We start from the raw sequence: 13,907 nt of genomic DNA on the forward strand, positions 1-13,907 counted from the left end.
TTTCGGGCCAAGATGATATTTCCATGACTGATAAGACTTGTTATTCGAGATACATACACAGTGGTTCTTCCAAAACAAACTAAAACTATATAATTCTTATTCCATCAATAATCAAAAAGACATATCGAAAACCTATATATAAGTGTTACTAGATAATCCTATCATAAATTAAAAGATACTAATAGATATCCTAATTTTAAATAAAGATAACTACTACCTAATTTGAATAAATAATTAAATAATTACTAATTAGTCGATAATGTTAACCTAATCAATGAGTCGTATCATTACTCCCCTCCCAAACAAAGGCCTTGTCCTCAAGGTGGAAATCTCAATTTTGCAACTGAATATTGCTGAAATTGTGGATAGTCTCCTAATTTCCTATAATTTTTTGTCTCGTCCTCGCCAAATTGATTTTCATTGATCATAACCGCTAATACCATTGTGCAGGTCAGACCATTGGTGTAGCACTTGGTTCCTAGTAAGTATTTAAATTCAAGTATTTTGGTATTCTACTTTGGGACTCGGCGAGTTGGAGGCCCAACTCGTCGAGTAGACTCGACATTATGCGAGGGTTTTAGTGATATACTCGACGAGTCCGGGGACCGACTCGACGAGTAGGAGATGTCTGGACAAAACCATAATGTTTAGGGTTTGCACCCTATTTAAACAATTTATCTCATCCCAAACCATCCTTCATCACCCCTCCCAACTCAAAGAAGCCCTAAATTGAAATCCTAACCTTGTTTGAGTGATATTGGGCCATTTTTGTGTGTTTTGTGGTAGTTTGAAGTTTGAAGAAGATAAGGAAGCTTGGAAGATCAAGAGAAGACTAGTAGATCCAAAGGTTTTGACTTATTTCCATCCTATTCAAGGTAAAAAGCTTCAACCTTTACTTTTCATTTGATAGATCTCCTCTAGGGCTTATATCTTATCATTTTGGGGCATTTCTAAGGTCATATTCAGATTGAGTGTGTATCATGAAGTTTCACTTCAGATCTTGAACCATTGAGGGTTCCCATGGCATAAAGGTGCCAACTTCATGGCCATAGGAAACCCATGCATATTGTAAGCCCTTTTTCATGGATTTTGGAGTCAAAAACCCCATGCATGGACATCAAGTTCGTAGCTTTACGTATGAAATGGACCCTAGGAGGTCAGATCTATGGTTTTGATGCATTAAGGCCCATTATAATCGATTGTATAGTTTTGGACAAAGATGGACTCGGCGAGTCACTTGGGTGACTCGGCTAGTTGGGTTGCAGTTTCCCCGAAAAGTCTTTTGGTAATGGTCTTTGGTTGAGTGGAAGGGGACACTCAGCCTATTAGGGGTTTGTCATGGGCTTAAAGATCAAAGGACTCAACGAGTGGATGAGTAGAATCGGCGAGTCCAAGGCAATGTCCCAACCATATGAAGATTATGAAGATGGACTCGATGAGTTCAAGAAGAACTCGGTGAGTCATAGACTGAACACCTTCATACAGATAAAGGTGGAACTCGAAAAGTCGGTTGAAGAAGGTTCGAGGTGTTGTTGAAGGCGAACTCGTCGAGCTCTTGCTAGACTTGATGAGTAGGGACGAGGTTGTATCTTTTCGTGGACGAGGGGACTCGATGAGTTGGTGAACCAACTCGGCGAGTCTGGCCAACCAAATGTTTACTTTGACTTTGTCTTGAACTTGAGTGGCCCTTGTAAGGGTTATGAGTATGAATTAATAACTTAGAAAGTTGTCGTGTAGGGATTGAGGAGGCGGGGAGAGTCGATTTTCATACCGAGGACAGTGCAAACACTACACGACATTGAGGTGAGTTACCTTCCAGTAGAAGTGGGTCTAAGGCACCAAGGCCGACCCACCGGTAATTGATTATAGTTGAGATGATTTTCTTTGTGATAATTGTTTGGTTTGATACTACCTGATATATTTATGGGTTAGCATGATATGTTATATGTGATAGTGGTAGTAGGAGGGGAATAGTCCCCCGATTCGGTTGTTAGGACCGAAGGGTAGGTTGGACACCCCATATATGTTTGACTGTATGTTTATGATAAGTTATTATGTGATAGTAGTTGGGGTGAAATAGTCCCCGTGACCGGGTGAGATAGACTGGAGGGTTGGCAGGCACCCCAGAATGGCCTGACACGGGTAGGTCAGCACCCCAGAACGGCTTGACATGGGTAGGTCAACACCCCAGAATGGTTTGACATGGGTAGGTCGGGCATCCTATAATTGCCCGGCAAAATGTATGATTGCATGGTATGTGGTATGGTAGGGGAACTCACTACGCTTCATGTTTACCGTTTTCAGTTTTGATTTCAGGCACCTCTTCAGCTAAGGGGAAGGAGCCGCCAGGGTAGCAGTGCATTGCACACACATGATTTCCGCTTTGAGAACCCTGGGATTGTACTCTGATATTTTACCATTTGATGTTATGGTTTTTGAGATTTGTGATCTGTCATTTGATGTTTTGAAATGATAACAAGGATGTTTCCATAAACTATTTTTATAAGTAATATCATTAAACAAAAAATTTTTGGTTTCAATTTTGGGATGTTACACTTAGGTTTCATGACCCTTACTGATGATTTGAGTGCCGGTTCTAGCCCTTTGATGAAAGTTCCTTCCAAGACCTGTTATGGAAATTCATCCAAATGTCTCGCCATCTTCTCGAAGATCCCCTCATACAATAATTGAAATCTTGCTAAAAGTTTTTTTTTAAGTGTCGCCTACGTCTAGAAACGGTTTTCATCCCATCTATACCAAGCTAGTGTTAATCCCTCCATGCATAAGGAGGTTGTCTTGAGTTGTTCCGTGCCTTCAATACCTTGGATCTCATAGTAGCGTTCCACTCAGTCGATCCAACCACGAGAGTCTTCCCTATCGAATATGGTCATCTCGATCTTCTCAAAGTTGGCATGTTGGAAATTACTTCCAGATTTGCCCTTGTTTCCATCTTCTTCTTCTTCGTTGTCGTTACTCTTCTCTTTCCCGGATGCCTTGCCTTCCTCATCAGAGTTGAAGGATCATGATTGGAATCGCTTGGAACCCTTATTCTTTTCCTCTTCCTTGTTGATCAAGCTTCCTATCTTAACTCCTAACTTGACTGACAAGTCAGTGATAACTTTCATCGCCTGGTAGAACTGTTGTGCACTAGCCTCCTGATCATCTTTCAGATCCTGACAGAGTTTAGCCAACTTCGTCTCCAGCTGAGTGATTCGATAACTGTTGTTCACCATCTCAATATTCTAAAAAATAAAAATGATGAACAATAACTTGTGAATAGTGTTGACGTGAATAATATTTTCTGATGAACAGTGAACATCGTGAACAATACTTCAGATGAATAGTACCCCGATGAACAATGTTTTTGCCAGAATTGTTGCTCTGACACCAATTCATAAGATATGTTTTTCGAGACACATGGATTCTCCCAAAACAGAGTAAAACTCTATAATTATTATTTCATCAATAATCAAAAAGACATATCGAAAACCTATATATAATTGTTACTAGATAATCTTATCCTAAAGTAAAAGATACTAATAGATATCCTAATTTTAAATAAAGATAGCTACTACCTAATTTGAATAAATAATTAAATAATTACTAAGTAGTCGATAATGTTGACCTAATCGGTGAGTCGTATCATTGACTTAGGATTAAGACAATCATACAACGATTGGTTCGTCGATAGAACAAGTGTTCGGTTTCGTGAGTTTTCGTGATCCGGATGAAGATACCATAGAAGATCAAAGGTTTTGTATTCTTCAATGCACACAATGAAAGGTTATAAAATAGGGAATACGCTTCTATTTGTTGACTTTATTTGGAGATAAGGTTATAAAATTGGGAATACGCTTCTATTTGTTGTCTTTATTTGGAGATCCAATATCTAGCTTTTTATCAAGCTATTTGTTGTCTTTATGTAACATCCTGATTTTACCAGGTATAATGTAAGTTTAATTGTGTTATATTGTGAGAAGGACTCGGCGAGTCGGGGCTCAGACTCGCCGAGTAGGGACGCGGGATTGATCGAAGGTGCGCACTTGGACTCGGCGAGTCCAGGGTATGGACTCGGCGAGTCTGCGCTGTGTTATGAAACCCTAAATCTCCGGGATTGTGGCCTATTTAAGGGGCCTTATGGCCGTCATTTGCGCTCACCCAACCCCCAGAGAGTGTCCCTAGAGTTCTTGAGCGTTTTGTGAAGGGAAGAGAGCCAATCTTGATCTTGTGTGTGTTGTTTAGCAAGAAGAAGGAGGCCCTAGGCAAGAGGAAGCAAAGGAGGTTGCTATTTCGTGGATTGGAGCTTGGATCATCACTCTAGAGGTATTATTTTCGGACCATTTTCTGTTTGGTGAAACTTGATGCAAGTTAGGGCATAATATGATCATTTATGGGGTGATTTGGTGCCCTTTGGTTCCCTCTTTGAGTTGAGACCATGGATCTGGATCCATAGAGGTCCAGAGGGCCTCACTCATCAAGCTTTATGGGTGGAAATGGAGTCCTTGGCCTTGTGTTGAAGTAGTAGAGTCAAAAACATCATTTGTGATCATGTAGAGGTTATTTATGCATCAAGATTGTGACTTTACGTGCTAAATAAGCATGGGGGGACTGGATCTATGGATTAGTGGACTGGATCTGGCCTTTAGAGCAAGATTGAGTCAGTGCATGGCTCTGACTCGCCGAGTCCGAAGAACAGACTCGGCGAGTAGCTTGAATGCTGCACGACCACTCAGCGAGTAGCCTCGCCGAGTTGGGATGAGTGAACTCAGTGGGTCAAGGGGGAGTCAGGATGGGTAGGAGGACCGAGTCAAACCGGACTCGCCGAGTTGTTCTTGAGACTCGGCGAGTTGAGTCGTGGTGGCCCCACAACTCGTGCCAGGTGGAGCTCGTCGAGTTGGGAGGGGATGCTCGACGTGTCAAGAGAGGATTCCAGGGAAATTGGTGAATGCGCTCAGACTCGCTGAGTCGCTATATTGCACTCGCCGAGTCCGGTCAAGTTGACCGTTGACCAGCGTTGACCTAGATTGTCCTGTTATGGTATGGTCAACCCTAGTTGGGAAAGTGTTAATTAGAGATATATTGTGCTATAGGGGGACTTCAGCTCGGCAGATCGAGTGTTTAGCAATTTCAGGGTTACGGTTTACCGAGACACACGAGGTGAGTCTTCTCACTATACTTTACCTTGAGTAGGTAACCAGAGTTATGTGATAGAGTATTTGTATGCTATGTATGTTATGTGTTGTACTGCATTACTTTTATGTGTTTGATGCTGTGCATGTTTACAGAGTTAGAACCGGAAGGTTCACAGAGTTAGAACCTGAGGGTTCACAGAGTTTGGGTGCACGGACCCACAGAGTTATAGCCTCGAGTGGCTAATATGTGTTATATGCAGTATTTTGGGAAACTCACTAAGCCTTGTGCTTACAGTGTTGACGTTATTTGTTTCAGGTACTAGTGACGACCGTGGGAAGGCGCCGGCTTGATCCGTACACACACGTTTGGAGCTTGACATTTTGATCTTGGGATTTTGTACTATTTTGTTGAACAATTAAAAGGGGTTGTTTCTATGAATATTGATGGAATTGTGTTTTATAAAAATCGAAAATTTTTGTTGAAAAAAAATCAGTGTCACAAATTGGTATCAGAGCCTTGGTTTGAGGGATTCGGGTACACCTTCGGGGGTATTTGAACTCAAACTGAGGAAACGAAGAGATATTTTCAAAATAAAAACCAAAATTTTCTAAGAGTAAAGGGTTTTCCAGGAAGAAACGTGTGTACGATCAGTCAGCGCCCGAACGGTGAATTCCCAAAATATCTTTTGTTATGTAATAACTATTATTGTGATGTGTGTGCATGCTAGAGTAGGCTAGGTATTGCTGATAGGGCTAGAGTGGCCTGTTTTGTGATGCCTTAGCTTAGGGAATGGTGAGCTGCTATGAGACGCTGAGAGTAATTAGGTAGCAGCTAGGGTTTTGTGTGAGATCTGTTCAGAGAGATTTAAGTATAATAGAGTACTTGGGGACTGGGATCCGAAGAGGACGATTTGGGGTGTGTACCGAGACGGTGCGGACAGTAGTATTGGGCCCGTACTACTAAAAGCACCGGAGCGGTACACAGTTCAAATAAGAATCTGGGGATGCCAAGAATCAAGGAGGGGTAGATTGTTGAATGTAAGGGTGTTCGAGTGAATTCTAATTATCGCATGTTGTATTTCAGAGGTTGATCATGGTGAGGACACGACACATGCCGGAGGATGCCGGATCTAGTGATGAGGACATTCGACAGATCATTCATGAGGAGGTGGCTGCGGTCATCAGAGCCGAGATACCAGAGATGTTCGGGTCCATTAAGACCGCTTTGATTGAGACGTTTGACGAGCGCTATGCCGCTCTTTCTGAGGCTGCGGTTGCAGCAGCTACCGCAGCGATTGCTGCGGCGAGACCCCAGGGAGGTGATGCGATGTTGTTCAGGGAGTTCAGCAACACCAAGCCACCAGAGTTTGATGGTACGCAGGACCTGGTGGCAGCTATGAGATGGATATCTGATATGGAGGGATGCTTCTTCACTTGCTCGTCCCCTGAGCATTTGAAGGTTCGGTTCGCGCTGAACCAGCTTCGCTTGGGAGCGAAGGACTGGTGGAAGTTTGTGACTGCGCATTCCACACCGACTGAGCTTTCGGCAGTGACCTGGGAGAGGTTCACTTCCATGTTCCGAGATGAGTATGTTCCTCAGGTGGAGAGGGAACGTCTGGCACAGGAGTTTCTGACCCTCAAGCAGGGTACCGAGTCAGTTACAGCGATTACGAGGATGTTTCAGGAGAGGGCGATGTTTTGCCCTGAGCACGTGTCCACCGAGCAGGCACGTATGAGCCGTTATCTGAGCATTTTGAGGCGGGATATTCGGGAGTTCGCTGCGAACTCCTCGTACCGAACATTTGCCGAGCTTCAGGCAAATGCTCGGAAGAGGGAGATTGAGCTTGAGACTCAGGCCAGGGAGGAGGCGGAGTCTATGGGGAGGGATCGGCGGCCGGCACAGTCCCAGCCGGCAGCCAAGCGGGCCAAGCCCGCTGATCCCAGACCCGGGAACCAGAAGGGCCGCACTTGTGGGAAGTGCGGCAAGGGTCACGATGGCGCCTGTCGGGCAGGGTCTTGCTACAAATGTGGCAAGGAGGGGCATATGGCTAAGGACTGCCCCAAGGGATTTGCAGTGTGCTTCCACTGCAACCAGACCGGACACCGGAAGGCGGAGTGTCCGCTGCTGCGCGGGGCATCTCAGGGGTCTACTCCCGCCGCCATCAGAGCTGCTGATGCAGAGAGTCGGCCCGTGAAGGCCGAAGCGCCAAGGGCTCGGGGGAGAGCCTTCCAGCTGACTGCGGAAGAGGTCCTCGCTGCACCCGACGTTGTGGCTGGTATGTTTCCTTTTCATTATTGTTTATGGTGTTGAGATATTATGCTTATATCATGCTATGCTTAGGTACCTTCCTTGTGAATTCTGTACCTGCTCTAGTGTTATTTGACTCGGGTGCGAGTCGATCTTTTGTGTCCTTGGCATTTAGTCAGCGTATCAGTGTTAGTCGTGGAGTATTGAGTCGGCCCCTGCGGGTTTCCATAGCTGCCGACAGAGTGATTTGTGCTACAGAGGTCTTCCGGGGATGTGTATTGGAGATATTCGGGGTCGAGTTTCCGATCGACCTGATTCCGATTGCGATGGGTGATGTCTGTGTTATAGTCGGCATGGATTGGTTGAGCCGATTCGGTGCGGTTATCGATTGCGAGCAACAGCTGGTGACTATACGGGATCCTAGTGGGGGAGTTCTTTCAGTATACGGAGAGGGTACACGTTCTGGATCAGCCTTTTGTTCGGCTGCTAGGGCGAGGCAGTGTTTACAGCAGGGCTGTAAGGGTTATGTAGCGTATGTGATGGATACGCGAGTGATCTCTGAGAGACCGAGCTCTGTGGAGGAAGTTCCGGTGGTGCGGGAGTTTCCAGATGTATTTCCCGAAGAGTTACCAGGTGTGCCTCCCGCGAGGCAAGTGGAGTTTGGCATCGATTTGGTTCCGGGGGCCGCGCCTATTGCTAAGGTGCCGTATCGCCTTGCGCTTCCAGAGATGCAGGAGTTATCCTCGCAACTTCAGGAGTTGCTGGGGAAGGGGTTTATTCGGCCGAGTAGCTCGCCGTGGGGAGCACCCATCTTGTTTGTGAAGAAGAAGGATGGCTCGCATCGCATGTGTATTGATTACCGGGAATTGAATAAGCTGACGGTCAAGAACCGTTACCCGCTGCCGAGGATCGACGACTTATTCGATCAGCTACAGGGAGCATCTTGGTTCTCCAAGATTGATTTGAGGTCGGGCTATCATCAGGTGAGAGTGCGGGACGAGGACGTCCAGAAGATAGCATTCAGGATGCGTTATGGGCATTATGAGTTTGTGGTGATGCCTTTTGGGCTCACTAATGCCCCGGCTGTGTTCATGGACCTCATGAACAGGGTATGTCGGCCGATGTTGGATCGGTCGGTGATTGTTTTTTGTAACGTCCGAAAAACACAACCAATTTAAAATTTTCAAAACAACCCGATTTTCATTAAAATGTTTACAAAAAGGTTTTCAATACAATTCATTTAAGTATTCCCAGAATCATGTCGTTACGAAATCATAAGGAGCGGTACGATCGCGCCTTCGCCTTGCCACAGTCTCCTGAAGAACCTGAAAAACATTAAACCACAACTGTAAGCCCGAGAGCTTAGTGAGATACCCCCAAGATACCAACCACGTATACGCCCTTCCAGGCTACGACCTTCCGGTCCAAAACATATAAATCATACATAACATAACAGAACACAGAACAACCATGCATATCGGGTCTAACGTGACTGGTCCGCCGTATCGGGCCTTCAGTCCTTCGGATCCATCCTCCGGGTCTATTCATGTCCTTCGAGTCTACAGTGGGGTTGGTCCGCCCGCATCAGGCCTTCAACCCACCTGGTCCACTCTCTGAGTCTACAGTGTGACTGGTCCGCCCGCATCGTGCCTACAGTCGGCCTGGTCCACTCTCCGAGCCTCGGCACGTCTGGTCCGCCCTCATGGGGCCTACAGCATATCCGGACCGCTCGCTGGGCCTTCGGAACAACCGGTCCGCCCTGGGTATCTTGGCCTACAGCACAAAGCAGGACCCGCCTCAACCCATCTCCAGTCCAAACAACCATGTGCACAAAACATACATTCATATAACAGTCATAATCAACAAACCGAGTAAACAGATCACATAGCATATCATTACTCTAACCGGGCTACCGACCTACCCGTTCACTAGCATAGCATTACTCTGCATATCGAGGACTGACCTTAACAAGGTCCCCTAGCATGTACCATCCTAACTACCAGGATGCAGACACAACCAGCAATAACATGATAAACGTAACTGAATCTCAATACAATAAAGGGCCGGCCTTGGTGCCTTAGACCCTGTTGATATAGTGAGGATAACTCACCTCGAAACTGACGGCTGAAAAGATAAGATCCCGCTGCTTCGAACTCTGACACAACTCCTCCACTGAACATCAACAATAACCCAATAAATACCCATAATTACCGAAATACCCCTGGAAGACAACTGATCAACCCTGGACAAGTCAAAGCCAACCCCTGACAGACCCTACTCGCCGAGTCAACCCGATGACTCGCCGAGTCCTTATGCTCAGACTTCCCTCACTTAGCGACCCAACTCGCCGAGTCACCCCAAGACTCGTCGAGTGCAACAACTCTGAGTCCACTCGCACCCAACTCACCGAGTCATCCCTCGACTCACCGATTCGCCGACTCAACCAGGAATATTGGGACTTCCTCGACATGACTCGCCGAGTCCAAGGCAATCTTCAACCTACTCGCCGAGTTGTTCTTCCAACTCGTCGAGTTCAAGGCCATCTTCAAGCAACTCGTCGAGTCCACCCATGTGACTCGCCGAGTTCCACCGGTCTGAATCCATACAGAAGCATCTCAGGCCATGCAATTGATCCAAAAATATAGATCCAGCCTCCTACAATCCCTCCATCACGTAAAGTGGCAAACTTTACGTGAATCAAACGAGATCTAGGCTATTTTCACCTTAAAACCAAGGTTTGGGACATGATAGCTTCACTCATAGCACAAAGGTTGGGACTTTAATGCACTCAATGACTTCTCCACTCCAGATCTGAGGTAGCAACCTCAGATCCATCCTCCAACACCAAAATGTCACACAACCAAGCATCCCACACAACCCCAAATGATGAAACTAGGAATGCACAGCTTAAGGACGAAGATATTACCTCCAGAAGATGCCTCAATAACAGCTAAACACGAATCCAAGCAAAGCCCTTTGATCCAAACCACTTCACCTTCAAGATTTCTCCAAGCAACACCTCTCCAAGCTCCAATTTGCTCCACTAATGCTCTTCTCCACGAGATTAGGGTTTCTGGAACTCAAGGGGGGAAATAAGAGAGGCTGTGGAGGGGTATAATGTTCTTTATATAGGGCTCAACCCCGGAAACTAGGGTTTTCTCCATACAGCACCTACTCGCCGAGTCCATACTTGGGACTCGCCGAGTAGGCCACTCGGCTCGCGACCATGACCGCGACCTGACTCGCCGAGTCTATCCATGGACTCGCCGAGTCATCCTCTAAAACTTACACTTTTAGCCCTTCAACTCTACTCTTGCGATTCCGGGATGTTACATTTTCATTGATGATATTCTGGTATATTCGAGATCTAGCGAGCAGCACGAGGAGCATTTGAGGGAGGTGCTTGGGGTTTTGAGAGCGGAGAAACTTTACGCAAAGTTCTCCAAGTGTGATTTCTGGTTACGGGAGGTCCAGTTTCTGGGACATCTCGTTAACCAGAAGGGGATATTGGTCGATCCGGCCAAGGTTGACGCAGTGATGAGGTGGGAGGTGCCGAGGTCACCTTCTGAGATACGGAGTTTCCTCGGGTTGGCAGGGTATTATCGGAGATTTATTAAGGATTTCTCCAAGATTGCGGTTCCACTCACCAGATTGACCCGGAAGGGTGTGGCATTTGCATGGGGTCCCGAGCAGCAGACCTCCTTTGAGACGCTTCGCCAGAGGTTGTGTGAAGCTCCAGTATTAGACCTTCCGGAAGGTATGGAAGGTTTTGTGGTATTCTGTGATGCATCGATCCTAGGATTGGGAGCGGTATTGATGCAAAGGGGTCATGTGATAGCTTATGCATCGAGGCAGTTGAAGCCTCACGAGACGAGGTACCCCACACATGATTTGGAGTTGGGGGCAGTGGTGTTCGCCCTCAAGATTTGGCGGCACTACTTGTATGGAGTTCGTTGTACGATATACACGGACCATAAGAGTTTGAAGTACTTGATGGATCAGCCTAACCTAAATATGCGGCAGAGGAGATGGTTAGACGTGGTCAAGGATTATGATTGTGAGATCTTGTACCACCCGGGCAAGGCTAATGTGGTAGCCGACGCGTTGAGTCGCAGGGCGGAGAGTACTCCCTTGCGAGATGTATGTTTGAGATTGACCGTGATAGCTCCAGTTCTGGACGCCATTCGTGGGGCTCAGGCCGAGGCCGTGCGTCCGGAGATGCAGAAGAGAGAGCGGGTTGTTGGGATGGTTTCTGAGTTTATATCGGATAGTCGAGGCCTTATGACTTATCAGGGCAGGATCTGGGTACCGTTTGTGGGCGGTACCCGTGCTACATTGATGGAGGAGGCTCATAGATCGAAATTTTCGATCCACCCCGGGGCCACGAAGATGTATTTGGATCTAAGGAAGGAGTATTGGTGGCCCTGTATGAAGAGGGATGTAGCATGGTTTGTCGAGAGGTGTTTGACCTGTCGAAGGGTAAAGGCCGAACACCAGAGACCGCATGGCAAGTTGCAGCCATTGGAGGTTCCCGAGTGGAAGTGGGAACAGATCACTATGGACTTTATCACCAAATTGCCGAGGACTGCCAGAGGATTTGATGCAATTTGGGTGATTGTGGATAGATTGACAAAGAGCGCTCACTTTCTTGCCATCAGTGAGAGTTCTTCAGCAGAGAAGTTGGCGGAGGTTTACGTGAGGGAGGTTGTATCTCGGCATGGGGTGCCGATCTCGATTATTTCAGACCGCGATGTGCGTTTCACTTCCCGTTTTTGGAAGAAATTTCATGAGGAGTTGGGTACTAAGTTGCATTTTAGTACCGCATACCACCCCCAGACCGACGGTCAAAGTGAGCGGACGATACAGACACTCGAGGACATGCTTCGAGCTTGTGTATTGGATTTTGGGGGTAGTTGGGACTCGTATTTGCCTCTAGCGGAGTTTTCCTACAATAACAACTATCATTCGAGCATTGGTATGCCGCCCTTTGAGCTGTTATATGGTAGGAGGTGTCGGACTCCCATATGTTGGGGAGAGGTTGGGCAAAGGGTAATGGGCAGTACAGAGATCGTGAATCAGACGACAGAGCAGATACAGCTGGTCAGGCAGAGGTTATTGACCGCTCAGAGCCGGCAGAAGAGTTACGCGGATAGGCGCCGGTCCGAGTTGGAATTTCAGGTCGGCGACTTTGTTCTCCTGAAGGTCTCTCCTTGGAAAGGAGTGATCCGGTTCAGGAAGAGGGGCAAATTGGGACCCCGGTTTATTGGCCCGTTTCGTGTGATCGCCAGGGTAGGCCGGGTAGCCTATCGGCTGGAGTTACCAGCAGAGTTGGGACAGATTCACAACACTTTTCATGTATCGCAGTTGAGGAAATGTATAGCCGATGAGTCGGCAGTGGTTCCACTTGAGGATATTCAGGTTGATGCGAGCCTGAATTATGCGGAGAGACCAGTGGCTATTAGGGATCGGAAGATCAAAGTTTTGAGGAACAAGGAGGTACCTCTGGTATTGGTTCAGTGGCAACATCGGAAGGGATCAGAGATGACCTGGGAGCCGGAGGGTATGATGCGGGAGCAGCATCCGGAGCTGTTTTAGAGCGGGACTTCGAGGGCGAAGTCCAGTTCTAGTGGGGGAGAGTTGTAACATCCTGATTTTACCAGGTATAATGTAAGTTTAATTATGTTATATTGTGAGAGGGACTCGGCGAGTCGGGGCTCAGACTCGCCGAGTAGGGACGCGGGATTGATCGAAGGTGCGCACTTGGACTCGGCGAGTCCAGGGTATGGACTCGGCGAGTCTGTGCTGTGTTATGAAACCCTAAATCTCCGGGTTTGTGGCCTATTTAAGGGGCCTTATGGCCGTCATTTGCGCTCACCCAACCCCCAGAGAGTGTCCCTAGAGTTCTTGAGCGTTTTGTGAAGGGAAGAGAGCCAATCTTGATCTTGTGTGTGTTGTTTAGCAAGAAGAAGGAGGCCCTAGGCAAGAGGAAGCAAAGGAGGTTGCTATTTCGTGGATTGGAGCTTGGATCATCACTCTAGAGGTATTATTTTCGGACCATTTTCTGTTTGGTGAAACTTGATGCAAGTTAGGGCATAATATGATCATTTATGGGGTGATTTGGTGCCCTTTGGTTCCCTCTTTGAGTTGAGACCATGGATCTGGATCCATAGAGGTCCAGAGGGCCTCACTCATCAAGCTTTATGGGTGGAAATGGAGTCCTTGGCCTTGTGTTGAAGTAGTAGAGTCAAAAACATCATTTGTGATCATGTAGAGGTTATTTATGCATCAAGATTGTGACTTTACGTGCTAAATAAGCATGGGGGGACTGGATCTATGGATTAGTGGACTGGATCTGGCCTTTAGAGCAAGATTGAGTCAGTGCATGGCTCTGACTCGCCGAGTCCGAAGAACAGACTCGGCGAGTAGCTTGAATGCTGCACGACCACTCAGCGAGTGGCCTCGCCGAGTTGGGATGAGTGAACTCAGTGGGTCAAGGGGGAGTCAGGATGGGTAGGAGGACCGAGTCA

Source organism: Lactuca saligna, chromosome 9 (assembly GCF_052625555.1).
Source record: "Lactuca saligna cultivar CGN05327 chromosome 9, ASM5262555v1, whole genome shotgun sequence".
NCBI classification, from domain to species: Eukaryota; Viridiplantae; Streptophyta; class Magnoliopsida; order Asterales; family Asteraceae; genus Lactuca; species Lactuca saligna.